General features: G+C 44.0%; 1 protein-coding gene across 2 annotated transcripts in view; it reads right to left on the bottom strand.

Moving 5' to 3' along the window:
• LOC138974110 (uncharacterized) overlaps nucleotides 1-13,924 on the bottom strand; it is a 340,574-nt gene that overhangs the window by 83,448 nt on the left and 243,202 nt on the right. The window lies entirely within an intron of this gene.

Genomic DNA, 13,924 nt, shown 5'->3' with positions numbered 1-13,924 from the left:
TGTATTTCAAACGGATGGGCCGAGACGGGTGCTATCAAGCTTGTGAGACGTACGGTTCGCATGCTACACGGTCGGTTTGTGGTCAGTTTCGGGCGGTCCGTCTCAAACGTACTGGCGAATCTGATCGTGTATCTTGGCATCAATGATCAAAGCAGACGACGCTTACGTCACGAATCTGTGCGTACACCACGTAATAACTAGGTTAATTTATGCACTCGCGTGAACAAGAAACTGTCGAGCTTCACAGATGTCGTCGTTGGGTAGTTTTGGGTTTGTTTTACTACCATAGGTGGATTTTTGAACTGTAAATGCACTCAGCTGCAACGAAAACGCAAAACGAAGGCTGTGAGCTGCACTGTGCCTTTAAAACTCAAACGTAAAATACCGACATTGTTTCAGCACTGTGCATGTGACGTAACTGACACGGATGTCATTTCTCTCACCTGGCTACGATGTCCAGGTAAAGTTGATCAGTGAGCTGAGTGTCCACAGTACAGGCCATCCTGTGTTGCCACCAGGTGCTCAGCTGTGATAACACGGCGGGTGTCACGTGCCAGTACGATGCAGGCTGGGACAGTTTGTCAGAGCAACAGCACAGCTGTATGGCCTCTGCTGTGTTGGCTGCACCCAGGCTCTGACACACTGCCTGCAATGTAGATAATTTATACCTGTCGTAAAATTGCGTGACACATACACATCACAACGTCACAACAATACTTATCTGTCTAGAATGAGTCACAGCGTATTACACACAGATAGGCGGCACGTGATGTTGAACAAAACAAAGTCGATATATAAACTATTGAATAGCTCATTAGATTGTAAAATACTGTCTGTCTGTCTGTCTGTCTGTCTGCCTCTCTCTCTCTCTCTCTCTCTCTCTCTCTCTCTCTCTCTCTCTCTCTCTCTCTCTCACTCACCTCTTTTAACTTGGAATTGTTTTTGTCATCCAGTATCCGCCCCAGCTGGGTATGGCTGACGAAGGGCAAGAAGAGAGTCTTCCTCACAGTCAGGCCGGGAGCAATGTCACTGACCATGTGTCTGGCGTGCACCTCACACTTGTCCAACTGCTTGACTGCCTTGCCAATAACCTTGACCACCTCAGTGTCCGCTCGGCTTGCCTCGGTCTTACCGACAGACTTGATTTCTCCGACCAGGATGCCATACTGTCGGTGAATCACCAGGATGTCAAAGTCTCCCTGCTTTCCGTGATGCCGAAGCTCTTTAGGTAAGCTTGCTGGCTTTGGGAGCTTGCCTGTGTGTTTGGCGTAGAAGGGCTTGTTGAGGTAGTCCTTAAAGTTCAGCTCAGATACCACGAACATGACCTCCTTTCCGGAATCTCCGAGCTGCTGCAAGTTGTGCAGCACGTGCTGCTGTGCAAAGTCTGCCTGAATGTTGCCCTGCTGCTCCTGAAGCTGCTCGCTAGAGGGCAGCACAAGCACCTCCTGGTCAGCAACGGGTACTGTGTCCTTGTTATAAGGCACCCTGGCAAGATGCACAGGTGGTACAACGTAGGTGTGGGTGAGAGCGTCAGGGTACAGCTGTTTCACAATGTCCACCAAGTTGTCACGGATGAGAGCGTCAGGGTACAGCTGTTTCACAATGTCCACCAAGTTGTCACGGGCGAGAGCGTCAGGGGACAGCTGTTTCACAATGTCCACCAAGTTGTCACGGGTGAGAGCGTCAGGGTACAGCTGTTTCACAATGTCCACCAAGTTGTCACGGGTGAGAGCGTCAAGGGACAGCTGTTTCACAATGTCCACCAAGTTGTCACGGGTGTCCTCCCCACTGGTGGAGCTCGCCATGATGAGTGATAAAACCACTGGTCCAGGAAGCTGTTGAAGCTACAAATAAGAAATTCTTTCTTTCTTTCTTTATTTGGTGTTTAACGTCGTTTTCAACCGTTCAAGGTTATATCGCGACGGCAAATAAGAAATAATGGAACAAGAAATACGAATCGGAGTTAACTAACGACAGTCTGAAGAGGTTGATGTCGGAGTTGTGGTGGTAGCGGTGATGGTGATGGTGGTCATAGTGCGCACCTTCTGTCTCGCACCAGAAACACCACGTTTGGTTTCTACTGGATAGATCAATTTTAGATACCTATCGTTTGGCCAGAGTTAGTCTCTGCCGCGTATGCAAATGTTGACTGATATGATGATTTATTACATCCAAAACCGAATTTAAGAAATGATGAATAAAACTCGTCATAAGCCCAAGAAGACAATTACACATCAGAGCATATCGGCGAACCACTCTGTAGCCAATATCCAGGTACCACACTCAGTCCCCTGGAATCTACCTGTACCGAACAGCAATGTAAGATCTTCTTGTAGTCACACGGCAGGTGTGTGTGTCTGTGGGGACGTCTGGCGTTGCCAACAACAGTGTGACAACAACACTAGCAACTGTGACACCGAAAACACCGAAAACATCGGGCAGAAAGCCAAACGACATGTATGGAAAGTCTGTGTCGATATGAAAATGCATGCCTGTCACGTCACTTTGAGAGAGAGTCAAGTATTGTTGTGTTTCCTTGCCACGAGTTCCCTGACTACGGGTTCGCATCCAGACCAGGACGCACACGGGCCGATGTCATGTGCACACTCAGAGATGGTATCCATGTCCCAACCCGTGCCACTGTGGTGGCACGTAAATGACCTCGGTCACTCTGCCACAAATGCAGGTGGCTGGTTACACCTGAACACGTCCACACCTGGGTTGCGCAACGTGAACATTACATTCTGGAAATCAAACCCATGATGTAAATAAGAATTATAGTTGCTGGTTCAAATACACACATTTATTTAAACACTGCCACGCGTTGTGAAAGCGACCTTGGAACATTATCATACAGTGATTGGTGTTTTTTTCTCGAGTAAACATGAACTTGTTTCATTGCTAGCATGCAGTCAGTGTGTATTTACTTAAGAACGCGTTAACCCGTTGGCACACTCCACTGTTCAAACTGTTTGGGGTTGTATTTGGACAGCCGCCAAACCGTTGACGCTGTTATAGTCATGACATGAATGCTTTCTAATAAAGAATCAACACAAACGCTTAGAAACACGTCAAAGAAAGTTTTGATCGCTGATATGAAACGTATTGACGTTTGGCGGGTTCTTTTACATGTATCACACTGACGTTTGGCGGGTTCTTTTACATGTATCACACTGACGTTTGGCGGGTTCTTTTACATGTATGGATTTAACAATGGCTTGAACATCGTATTCATCTTGTTGCAAAAGCAATGTTGTTGAAATGTAAAGCAGTAGTGAAGAGAATATATTTTCCCACTGATTTCTTCCCAAGTGGTTGCAGCTGAGAGAGAGACAGAGACAGAGACAGAGATAGAGGGGAAACAGAGAGAGAGGGAGAGAGAGAGAGAGAGAGAAGGAGGGAGATAAAAAAGAGAGAGAGAGAGAAGGAGGAACAGAGAGAGAGAGAGAGAACAGAATTGAACTGAACTTTATTTTACAAGGATTAAGATTTATAAAAAGCTTAGCCTCTTATAATAGTGTGTCGTTGAGATAACAAACACATAAAATAACACCATGCTATCAAATGGTACTAAAACAGAAACACACACAAAATGAAAATTGGACTTCACACGCTTTAAACGATGACACGCAGACACAAGGACACACACTGTTCTTCCTGGCTGATCAACCTCTACAGGATACAAGTAGAATTCAGAATAGGACGTGGCTGATCAACCTCTACAGGATACAAGTAGAATTCAGAATAGGACGTGGCTGATCAACCTCTACAGGATACAAGTAGAATTCAGAATAGGACGTGGCTGATCAACCTCTACAGGATACAAGTAGAATTCAGAATAGGACGTGGCTGATCAACCTCTACAGGATACAAGTAGAATTCAGAATAGGACGTGGCTGGTCAACCTCTACAGGATACAAGTAGAATTCAGAATAGGACGTGGCTGATCAACCTCTACAGGATACAAGTAGAATTCAGAATAGGACGTGGCTGATCAACCTCTACAGGATACAAGTAGAATTCAGAATAGGACGTGGCTGATCAACCTCTACAGGATACAAGTAGAATTCAGAATAGGACGTGGCTGATCAACCTCTACAGGATACAAGTAGAATTCAGAATAGGACGTGGCTGATCAACCTCTACAGGATACAAGTAGAATTCAGAATAGGACGTGGCTGATCAACCTCTACAGGATACAAGTAGAATTCAGAATAGGACGTGGCTGATCAACCTCTACAGGATACAAGTAGAATTCAGAATAGGACGTGGCTGATCAACCTCTACAGGATACAAGTAGAACTCAGAATAGGACGTGGCTGATCAACCTCTACAGGATACAAGTAGAATTCAGAATAGGACGTGGCTGATCAACCTCTACAGGATACAAGTAGAATTCAGAATAGGACGTGGCTGATCAACCTCTACAGGATACAAGTAGAATTCAGAATAGGACGTGGCTGATCAACCTCTACAGGATACAAGTAGAATTCAGAATAGGACGTGGCTGATCAACCTCTACAGGATACAAGTAGAATTCAGAATAGGACGTGGCTGATCAACCTCTACAGGATACAAGTAGAATTCAGAATAGGACGTGGCTGATCAACCTCTACAGGATACAAGTAGAATTCAGAATAGGACGTGGCTGATCAACCTCTACAGGATACAAGTAGAATTCAGAATAGGACGTGGCTGATCAACCTCTACAGGATACAAGTAGAATTCAGAATAGGACGTGGCTGATCAACCTCTACAGGATACAAGTAGAATTCAGAATAGGACGTGGCTGATCAACCTCTACAGGATACAAGTAGAATTCAGAATAGGACGTGGCTGATCAACCTCTACAGGATACAAGTAGAATTCAGAATAGGACGTGGCTGATCAACCTCTACAGGATACAAGTAGAATTCAGAATAGGACGTGGCTGATCAACCTCTACAGGATACAAGTAGAATTCAGAATAGGACGTGGCTGATCAACCTCTACAGGATACAAGTAGAATTCAGAATAGGACGTGGCTGATCAACCTCTACAGGATACAAGTAGAATTCAGAATAGGACGTGGCTGATCAACCTCTACAGGATACAAGTAGAATTCAGAATAGGACGTGGCTGATCAACCTCTACAGGATACAAGTAGAATTCAGAATAGGACGTGGCTGATCAACCTCTACAGGATACAAGTAGAATTCAGAATAGGACGTGGCTGATCAACCTCTACAGGATACAAGTAGAATTCAGAATAGGAAGTGGCTGATCAACCTCTACAGGATACAAGTAGAATTCAGAATAGGACCTGGCTGATCAACCTCTACAGGATACAAGTAGAATTCAGAATAGGACGTGGCTGATCAACCTCTACAGGATACAAGTAGAATTCAGAATAGGACGTGGCTGATCAACCTCTACAGGATACAAGTAGAATTCAGAATAGGACGTGGCTGATCAACCTCTACAGGATACAAGTAGAATTCAGAATAGGACGTGGCTGATCAACCTCTACAGGATACAAGTAGAATTCAGAGTAGGCCTACTCTGAATGTGGCTGATCAACCTCTACAGGATACAAGTAGAATTCAGAATAGGACGTGGCTGATCAACCTCTCAGGATACAAGTAGAATTCAGAATAGGACGTGGCTGATCAACCTCTACAGGATACAAGTAGAATTCAGAATAGGACGTGGCTGATCAACCTCTACAGGATACAAGTAGAATTCAGAATAGGACGTGGCTGATCAACCTCTTCAGGATACAAGTAGAATTCAGAATAGGACGTGGCTGATCAACCTCTACAGGATACAAGTAGAATTCAGAATAGGACGTGGCTGATCAACCTCTTCAGGATACAAGTAGAATTCAGAATAGGACGTGGCTGATCAACCTCTACAGGATACAAGTAGAATTCAGAATAGGACGTGGCTGATCAACCTCTACAGGATACAAGTAGAATTCAGAATAGGACGTGGCTGATCAACCTCTACAGGATACAAGTAGAATTCAGAATAGGACGTGGCTGATCAACCTCTACAGGATACAAGTAGAATTCAGAATAGGACGTGGCTGATCAACCTCTTACAGGATACAAGTAGAATTCAGAATAGGACGTGGCTGATCAACCTCTACAGGATACAAGTATAATTCAGAATAGGACGTGGCTGATCAACCTCTACAGGATACAAGTAGAATTCAGAATAGGACGTGGCTGATCAACCTCTACAGGATACAAGTAGAATTCAGAATAGGACGTGGCTGATCAACCTCTACAGGATACAAGTAGAATTCAGAATAGGACGTGGCTGATCAACCTCTACAGGATACAAGTAGAATTCAGAATAGGACGTGGCTGATCAACCTCTACAGGATACAAGTAGAATTCAGAATAGGACGTGGCTGATCAACCTCTACAGGATACAAGTAGAATTCAGAATAGGACGTGGCTGATCAACCTCTACAGGATACAAGTAGAATTCAGAATAGGACGTGGCTGATCAACCTCTACAGGATACAAGTAGAATTCAGAATAGGACGTGGCTGATCAACCTCTACAGGATACAAGTAGAATTCAGAATAGGACGTGGCTGATCAACCTCTACAGGATACAAGTAAAATTCAGAATAGGACGTGGCTGATCAACCTCTACAGGATACAAGTAGAATTCAGAATAGGACCTGGCTGATCAACCTCTACAGGATACAAGTAGAATTCAGAATAGGACGTGGCTGATCAACCTCTACAGGATACAAGTAGAATTCAGAATAGGACGTGGCTGATCAACCTCTACAGGATACAAGTAGAATTCAGAATAGGACGTGGCTGATCAACCTCTACAGGATACAAGTAGAATTCAGAATAGGACGTGGCTGATCAACCTCTACAGGATACAAGTAGAATTCAGAATAGGACGTGGCTGATCAACCTCTACAGGATACAAGTAGAATTCAGAATAGGACGTGGCTGATCAACCTCTACAGGATACAAGTAGAATTCAGAATAGGACGTGGCTGATCAACCTCTACAGGATACAAGTAGAATTCAGAATAGGACGTGGCTGATCAACCTCTACAGGATACAAGTAGAATTCAGAATAGGACGTGGCTGATCAACCTCTACAGGATACAAGTAGAATTCAGAATAGGACGTGGCTGATCAACCTCTACAGGATACAAGTAGAATTCAGAATAGGACGTGGCTGATCAACCTCTACAGGATACAAGTAGAATTCAGAATAGGACGTGGCTGATCAACCTCTACAGGATACAAGTAGAATTCAGAATAGGACGTGGCTGATCAACCTCTACAGGATACAAGTAGAACTCAGAATAGGACGTGGCTGATCAACCTCTACAGGATACAAGTAGAATTCAGAATAGGACGTGGCTGATCAACCTCTACAGGATACAAGTAGAATTCAGAATAGGACGTGGCTGATCAACCTCTACAGGATACAAGTAGAATTCAGAATAGGACGTGGCTGATCAACCTCTACAGGATACAAGTAGAATTCAGAATAGGACGTGGCTGATCAACCTCTACAGGATACAAGTAGAATTCAGAATAGGACGTGGCTGATCAACCTCTACAGGATACAAGTAGAATTCAGAATAGGACGTGGCTGATCAACCTCTACAGGATACAAGTAGAATTCAGAATAGGACGTGGCTGATCAACCTCTACAGGATACAAGTAGAATTCAGAATAGGACGTGGCTGATCAACCTCTACAGGATACAAGTAGAATTCAGAATAGGACGTGGCTGATCAACCTCTACAGGATACAAGTAGAATTCAGAATAGGACGTGGCTGATCAACCTCTACAGGATACAAGTAAAATTCAGAGTAGGACGTGGCTGATCAACCTCTACAGGATACAAGTAGAATTCAGAATAGGACGTGGCTGATCAACCTCTCCAGGATACAAGTAGAATTCAGAATAGAACGTGGCTGATCAACCTCTACAGGATACAAGTAAAATTCAGAATAGGACGTGGCTGATCAACCTCTACAGGATACAAGTAGAATTCAGAATAGGACGTGGCTGATCAACCTCTACAGGATACAAGTAGAATTCAGAATAGGACGTGGCTGATCAACCTCTACAGGATACAAGTAGAATTCAGAATAGGACGTGGCTGATCAACCTCTACAGGGTACAAGTAGAATTCAGAATAGGACGTGGCTGATCAACCTCTACAGGGTACAAGTAGAATTCAGAATAGGACGTGGCTGATCAACCTCTACAGGATACAAGTAGAATTCAGAATAGGACGTGGCTGATCAACCTCTACAGGATACAAGTAGAACTCAGAATAGGACGTGGCTGATCAACCTCTACAGGATACAAGTAGAATTCAGAATAGGACGTGGCTGATCAACCTCTACAGGATACAAGTAGAATTCAGAATAGGACGTGGCTGATCAACCTCTACAGGATACAAGTAGAATTCAGAATAGGACGTGGCTGATCAACCTCTACAGGATACAAGTAGAATTCAGAATAGGACGTGGCTGATCAACCTCTACAGGATACAAGTAGAATTCAGAATAGGACGTGGCTGATCAACCTCTACAGGATACAAGTAGAATTCAGAATAGGACGTGGCTGATCAACCTCTACAGGATACAAGTAGAATTCAGAATAGGACGTGGCTGATCAACCTCTACAGGATACAAGTAGAATTCAGAATAGGACGTGGCTGATCATCCTCTACAGGATACAAGTAGAATTCAGAATAGGACGTGGCTGATCAACCTCTACAGGATACAAGTAGAATTCAGAATAGGACGTGGCTGATCAACCTCTACAGGATACAAGTAGAATTCAGAATAGGACGTGGCTGATCAACCTCTACAGGATACAAGTAGAATTCAGAATAGGACGTGGCTGATCAACCTCTACAGGATACAAGTAGAATTCAGAATAGGACGTGGCTGATCAACCTCTACAGGGTACAAGTAGAATTCAGAATAGGACGTGGCTGCAGAAGGAATGAGTTACTTTTTGAACTGGTTCCTGCATGCCATATTGACCTTAAAACGTATATCTAAAGGGAGAATTTAACACATTTAAAAGGATGGTTAGAATCACAGAACATGTTGATAGCTTTTTGGTTTTGGGCTACCCAGTAGAGTCTGGTCAGCTATCCTTGGGGTTGCCCAACAAAAACAAAAACAACAACGACAACAACAACAACAACAATAAAAACGACAACAACAACAAACACAACAACAAACAACAACAAAAACTACAACAACAAAACAAAAACGACGACGACGACAACAACAACGACAACAACACCAACAACAACAAAAACGACACCAACAACATCAAAAACGACAACAACAACAACAACAAAAACGACAACAACAACAACAACAACAACAACAACAACAACTAGCGTTGAGATGAGAAGTGGAAGAAGAGGAGGAGCAGTCAGTCAAGCGCTGCTCCATACGTACCGGTAGTCTGTGCCTGCAAAAAGTTGGCTGTTTCAATTGGATATAAACACGGTAAATGAGACCGTGGTCGCCCGACCTTACCCCGTCATTTCCTGTATATGTTATGTTTCGCATGCACTGTTTAGACTATCAAATCGTGTATGCCCCAGACTGCACTGTTCAGACTATCACATCGTGTATGCCCCAGACTGCACTGTTCAGACTATCACATCGTGTATGCCCCAGACTGCACTGTTCAGACTATCACATCGTGTATGCCCCAGACTGCACTGTTCAGACTATCAAACCGTGTATGCCCCAGACTGCACTGTGGTAGCAACAAACCTGGGACAGTCCCTTTCTCCCCTCCCCTCCCTCCCTTCTCCCCCCTCCACCCTCGCAAGAAGGGTAAGTGCGGTGGGAAATCCCCTGCAAGGGAGAATTCATTATGTAGTTTTGGTATCTGCAAGTTGAAATGCCTGTAGCTTGACTGTTCACAAACGTGACCAGTTTATTTATTTATTTATTACTAGATGATTACCCGCTTTGCCGGGTACCGGCTTCGCCGGGAAGAAATAAAGCCGAATACCAGGCTGTGCCTGGGACCCGGCAAACGCCGGCTTTGCCGGCGCACGAAGGAAAGGAGATAAACGCGCAAAACACTGGAGACCTTCTAAAAATAGTAACGTGCAGTGACCTTCTAAAAATAGTAACGTAGTAACGGGAATATGGATTGACGCCACACGGAGGAAGGGAGATAATCGCGGCTAAAAACACTGGAGAAGATAAGGAAGAGTTACTGGTAGTGGATCCCGACAACAACAACAACAACAACAAAAACAACAAAAATCGGTTCAGCGCGCACAGCGCTGCGCGCTGAGAGCACGTGTTGAAATATCTCATCGATGAGGTTGTGTCCGTGGTGTAGCTGAATACGGTGTCCAAATTTGAAAAAGATCCACCGAGAACTTTGGCCGTGCATCGCGAACAGACAGACAGACAGACAGACAGACAGATACTAGTCGTATATATATGTAGAAGGAGATTTCTATAGCGCATAACTAAAAGCACTATGCGCTTTACAACATTCGACCAGTCAGTTGAGGCAGCGCGCAATTATAGCAACAATAGAATTAGATGACCTTGGGGGTTCCACTGACTATGTTTAGTGACATAAATTCCGCAGGAATGTGGCGGGGAGTTTTACCGGAGAGCATGTTGTATTGTATGACTGTGTTTAAGTCTTTATCTGTGTGTGTTTACGATTAAAATAGCACCAGTGTGATGACTGATTTGAAAAAAGAGAGACTTCTAAAGTGTGTGTGCTTTTTTTCATGAGTCTCTGAGCTTTCAAACAGCGAGAAATGAGCATGTTCTTCAGATAAACATGATGTTTGCAGTTAGACTATTGACAACCGTCTATTGTGAGGATCTGTTTGGAGAGGCCGCTTCGTGGAATGTTCCATTTATTGCATATCAACTGCAGCTACCCTGGACAACCATAGTCACACACCTGGATTAATTGCTGTGGGCGCTTATTTCACACATTAGATCAGCCTGACTGCGTGGTAGCTTTAAATGAAATTGGTCCGCCCTGTTCGCTTAGACTGATTACACAGAAACTCACTGAAGTAAAAAAAAAAAAGTAAAAAAAATTGAATCATGCTGGGCATGGGGACACATACCATATGCGTGTAGGGAGGGTATGATGTGTATAGGGAGGGTATGACATATGTGTGTAGGGAGAGTATGATGATCTATGATGTGTAGAAGAGAACCAACAGTCAAGTCGGGTAACCACCCCCCTCACGGACACAACGGCTAGCACCTACCCGAGACAAGAACAAAGCCCACCACTTTCTATTCACCACCTCATTCATTCTCTTGCCCGCTGGGATGCGCGCGCACAGCGAAACTCAACAGTGCATGTTAAACTCTAAAGTCGTGAAGCGGCAACCGGCTACGGGCCGCCATCTTTGATTTTTCCAAGCGCAACCTAGGCAAATGTATGCTACAGAAATGCAGTGAAAGATCGACTTTAGCGTCCACTCCAGACCTTAAAGTAGGAAGATATGAACAGTTAAAATAACGATCATGTAACCTATATCCAATAGATTAAAGGTTTTCATACAGAAATAACCAAAACATGATTACAAAGTCAACGAAAGTAGATTCGTAGAATCGCCCAAATCAACGAAAGTCGTTTGTGTTTTTGGTGTGAACTTCGTTTCACCGCTAACCGGAAATGACGTGTACGCAACATTTAATTGTCATGAAGCACTTCGTTAGTATGGCACGAAACGAATGTGGTTGGTGGAAAAAAGCCTGTACTAAATAAGCCTTGTTGGGGTACAGTGTGAGTGTGTGGACGGGGGTGGGGGGGTGGAGAGTGGAACAGAAATATATCTGACAGGGCTGGTAACTCATAACAGCGCTAGCGGCCAATGCCGACCTATGCCGGCAATGTGCTGCCACAAAGGATTAAAAATCACAAAAAGGCATTGAAAGTAAGGCCTTTTTTTCCCTCAAAATCATATCATATTTCTAAAAAGTTAAAGGTCTCATAAATACGGCCTTATTTCTTAGAATAAGGTATTAGTTTTAAGAAAAGGGATTTGCTCTTCAAAAAAGGCCTTATTTCGGAGAACAAAATGTGTGTGGGATGTTGCATCTTTCTTGTGGGCGATTGCGTTTGATATGTTATTGTTGTGTAACGACAGAACAGACTTACCTGTGGTGTTGAGGCACAGATGTGAAGATGTTCAGTCCAACACAAAGATTGTGAAGCACAAGGGGCAAGCTGTTTGTCTCAGTGCTCTGTGCTGTGTAGTTGTAACGCTACAGTTTAGAGTCCTCAGCCCAACACAACAACACGTGTTACACTGATCTAGTTACAGCACTGTGCTGTGTAGTTGTAACGCTACAGTTCACAGTCCTCAACTCAACACAACAACACGTGTTACACTGATCTTTGTACAGCACTGTGCTGTGTAGTTGTAACGCTACAGTTCACAGTCCTCAACCCAACACAACAACACGTGTTACACTGATCTTTTGACAGCGCTGTGCTGTGTAGTTGTAACGCTACAGTTCACAGTCCTCAGCCCAACACGTCATCAACACGTGTTACACTGATCTTTGTACAGCGCTGTGCTGTGTAGTTGTAACGCTACAGTTCACAGTCCTCAACCCAACACATCAACACGTGTTACACTGATCTTTGTACAGCACTGTGCTGAGTAGTTGTAACGCTACAGTTTACAGTCCTCAACCCAACACATCAACACGTGTTACACTGATCTTTGTACAGCACTGTGCTGAGTAGTTGTAACGCTACAGTTCACAGTCCTCAACCCAACACATCAACACGTGTTACACTGATCTTTGTACAGCACTGTGCTGAGTAGTTGTAACGCTACAGTTCACAGTCCTCAGCCCAACACAACACGTGTTACACTGATATTTTGACAGCACTGTGCTGTGTAGTTGTAACGCTACTGTTCACAGTCCTCAACCCAACACATCAACACGTGTTACACTGATCTTGTTACAGCACTGTGCTGTGTAGTTGTAACGCTACAGTTCACAGTCCTCAACCCAACACATCAACACGTGTTACACTGATCTTTTTACAGTACTGTGCTGTGTAGTTGTAACGCTACAGTTCACAGTCCTCAACCAAACACAACAACACGTGTTACACTGATCTTTTTACAGTACTGTGCTGTGTAGTTGTAACGCTACAGTTCACAGTCCTCAACTCAACACTTCACACTCCAAGAAATGCAACTAACATAATTATGATCCTATGATCCCCTGAACCGCCTTAAATCTTTTTCTTGATCGCGTAAAGTATACAGTACTGTCGGTCACAGACTCCAAACACGGGTGTTCACTATCTTGCACTCCCGTTTATGCCTTGATTGCAAAACAAACGTAATTAAGTGATCAAAATGTTCAACAGTAATGAATCAAGTTGCAATACAGACTGAGATACTGAGAACAAATCGCTGAGCTAAGACGAAATGCAACACATAACTAACACTTCCTGGTTGAAGTATTCTTCCTCATGCATGCGTGGTGTCAACTACACAACGACAGCGACCAAGTGACACACTCTGTGTACCCGGGGTGCATAACTCAATGTATCGATTGAACACTGGATTTCCCTTATTTGAGCCATTTGACGTCAGAGGCCGACAAAATGTATATTACATTACACTGAGGGGGCAATGGGGGTATGGTAGCACATTGCTGCCAACATGTCATTGGAAAAAGTGTTGTCGATGTGAATTGTCAAACTGCGAATATTATATGCTTAGAGGGAGAATGTTTCTGTCAATGAATACATTCAGAATTCAGAGACAAAGTACAAGTCATTTGACAAGAGTAACACACGTAAAAAGAAAAGAGAAGCCGTTTTCAGGGCTTGATCTTGAAGCAAGAGGCTATCGTGTATACCGGAGAGAGAGAGAGAGAGAG

Source organism: Littorina saxatilis, linkage group LG8 (genome assembly GCF_037325665.1).
Source record: "Littorina saxatilis isolate snail1 linkage group LG8, US_GU_Lsax_2.0, whole genome shotgun sequence".
NCBI classification, from domain to species: Eukaryota; Metazoa; Mollusca; class Gastropoda; order Littorinimorpha; family Littorinidae; genus Littorina; species Littorina saxatilis.
This window is presented reverse-complemented; position numbering and strand designations above follow the sequence as displayed.